General features: G+C 39.5%; 1 pseudogene across 1 annotated transcript; it reads left to right on the top strand.

The window, feature by feature from the left end:
• The first annotated feature begins 963 nt into the window (after positions 1-963).
• Positions 964-2,807, top strand: LOC309819637 (afadin- and alpha-actinin-binding protein-like; annotated as a pseudogene). Its single transcript has one exon. The product of its transcript is annotated as an afadin- and alpha-actinin-binding protein-like (transcript).
• Positions 2,808-3,181: the final 374 nt, after the last annotated feature.

The following is a 3,181-nucleotide window of genomic DNA, read 5'->3' as shown; positions in this document are numbered from 1 at the left end:
GTTCCAGTTGTAGTTAATTAACTTTCCCAAAGACACAATAGCAAAGAATAGCAATTCAAGTGAGGCAGGAGATCACAAAAACTGCTATGGAAGGCACCAAACTAAAGAAAACTGGGAGCATTCAGCTCATAAAGCAGGTCAGGAGGAGATCCATGATCTAACTTTATAAATCAATAAAAGTATGGCGTCCTATTTTAAGATGGTGGATGGAATACATGTATCAAATTTTGTTTCCTCCCAAAACCCCAGTGAAAAATACTTAAAAAAAAAAAGACATAAAATAACAAGGACAGGAAGAAGAGGAAAGGAGACAACAGTAACAAAATTTTGGAAGCTGGAAAGGAAAGGGAACTATGGTAAAGGATTTAACCAACCCCCAAAAGCTGAGTTGTAGCCAGTGGTTGTGAGAGCTGAGAACCAAAGTAATTTACTCTGAAAATCCTTAAAAGACTCAGGACCAGATACCTCCAAATCTTGGGTGAAAGGGAAGGAAGAGCGTAAAGAGAAATGAGTGAAATCAGATTCCCAGATCCTCTCCCCAACACCTCCAGATTTCCGAACATCTATCCTCTGGAGAGTCTTTTAACACAGATGATTTCTGGAGTGGAGTACAGGAGGTGAGATGGGCAGGTTGAGGATGGAGGTACTACACTGAAGACAGGAGGAATAAGTGAATGTATGAAAGCTGAATGCTAACTTCAGGACTTTGAACTGTGTGGGGGCACTAACAGAATCTAGCAAGGAGTTCAGTATCTTGGGTCAAGGTCTCCACTGGATGAACTGCACACCTTAAGAAAGTCTATTATGTAGGCTGCCTGTGTGGACCCTCGGAGCTGCGCGAGCAGGTCTAGGACAGCCAAGAGGTGCGTCTCCGCCGCACCCAGGGGCCGTGATGCCTACAGAGTAGAGTGAAAGCAGCTGGGCTGAATGTTTCACCGCTGAACTGGTTCCTCAGGTATCCTGGCTCTGGTGATTGCTATGGGAGATTGGATGACTGTTACAGATCGAGGTCTGTCTTCAGAAAGCAAAAATATCTCTCAATATACCTCAGAAACAAAGATGTCTCCATCAAATTTATACTCACAGCAAGTGCTATGTTCTTCAATACCTTTATCAAAAAATGTGCACTTTTTTTTAGTGCCTTCTGCACATAACAGAATATTGAACAAAGTATTTCATATCTTGATCAGGAATTGACTACTTTCGGTTTTCCTTCATTATATGAAGAATCCAAAGGTAAAGAGACAAAGAGAGAATTAAATATACTTGCTGTTTTAAATTGTATGAATGAGCTACTTGTACTCAGCAGAAGAAACTTCTAGCCCAGAAAAATGTGGAAACACAGAATCTGAAACTGGGAAGCGATATGGATATGCAGAACTGCTATGCAAAACTTAAGGAACAACTGGAAACCTCCAGGACAGAAATGATTGGTCTTCAGGAGACAGACAGACAGTTACAATGCAAGAACAGGAATTTGCATCAGCTACTGAAAAAGGAGAAAGATGAGGTACAGAAATTACAAAATATCATTGTAAGTCAAGCTACTCAATATAATCATGATATGAAGAGAAAAGAGCGTGAATATAATAAACTAAAGGAACATCTACATCAACTTGTTATGAACAAGAAGGATAAAAAATTAGCTATGGAAGTTTTAAATTAAGTGGGGAGAGCTGATGGAAAAAGAGGCTCCTGGAGGATGGGTAAAACTGAAGCCAGGAATGAAGATGAAATGTAAAAACTTCTCTTGAATATTGTCAGAAACAAATCCTAATGGAAAATGCTGAGATTAAGAAGGTTTTTCAGCAAATGAAAAAGGAAATAATTTCTCTTCTTTCTCCCCAAAAGCAGAAACCTAGAGAAAGAGCAGATGATAGTACAGGAACTGTTATCCCTGATACTGAAGATGCTGGGGAACTGAATAGAGAGAGTACGTTTCACCTTTCCTGTGCAACTGTGAGAGAGCAGCTTACCAACAGCATCAGAAAACAGTAGAGAATTTTGAAAAGTCACGAAGAAAAAACTTGATAACCAAGTTTCAAAGGTACACCTAGAAGGTTTTAATGATGAAGATGTAATCTCACAACAAGACCACGAACAAGAAACTGAAAAAACTTGAGTTAGAAATTCAACAGTGTAAAGAAATTATTAAAACTCGGCAGCAACTTTTACAGCAGCAGCTCGCTACTGCATGTGATGATGACACCACTTCACTGGTACAAGACTGTTACTTGTTGGAAGAAAAGGAACGCCTCAAAGAAGAACGGTCCCTATTTAAAGAGCAAAAGAAGAATTTCGAGAAAGAAAGACTAAGCTTTACAGAAGCAGCTATTCGCCTAGGATTGGAGAGAAAGGCATTTGAAGAAGAAAGAGCCAGTTGGGTAAATCAACAGTTTTTAAATATGACTACCTAGGACCACCAGAGCTCAGAAAATGTGAAACTTTTCAGTGCGTTCTCAGGAAGTTCGGATCGGGACAACCCTACAATACACTCGAGGCCACGGCAAAAGAAACCTCACGGTGTGCCTACTGGGTCTCCAGTTTGCAAGTCTAAACTTATTAAATCTCTTCCTGCTTCTCCTTCTACTTCCGACTTTTGCCAGACACGTGCCTGTGTATCTGAACATAGTTCAATCAATGTACTAAATATAACCCCTGAAGAATCTAAGCCATGTCAAGTTGGAAGAGAATGTACAAATCAGAAGTGGAGCGTGGTATCAAGGTCTGGATCACCGGAAGTTTGCTGTAATGGATGCTCCTCGACCCACGCAAATGCTCACGTAGAGAAGGATGACTTACCTTAGACATGTGAACTGGGATTTTTCTTTTTTATCATTAACATGTTCATCAAATTTCCCATCTGAGTTGAAACAGGGTGTGTTATCAAGCCAATCATCTCTAATAATTTAAGATGGTCTGTGTTGTCTGGACTTCCCTGTTCCTCCCCCAAAGAGCTAAAATGTTAAATCTATTTAGAAGGATATAAAAGCTTTGGATATGTATTTTTAGTAACAGAAGCACCTGGTTCTGTGAATAAAGGAATGTATAGACGTTTCGATGGAAACAAAGCACTAGAATGAGTTTCCTCTTACAGGTATTAAAAATACCACTTTTAGGAAACTGATTATTGTAAATATTTAATTTTGTCTCATATATAGTTGGCATTGGAAGTTTAGCC

The sequence above is a fragment of the Grampus griseus genome, assembly GCF_964374135.1.
Source record: "Grampus griseus genome assembly, chromosome: 3".
In the NCBI taxonomy this organism is placed as follows: domain Eukaryota; kingdom Metazoa; phylum Chordata; class Mammalia; order Artiodactyla; family Delphinidae; genus Grampus; species Grampus griseus.
The sequence above is the reverse complement of the archived record's forward strand: the minus strand, read 5'-3'. Positions and strand labels throughout refer to the sequence as shown.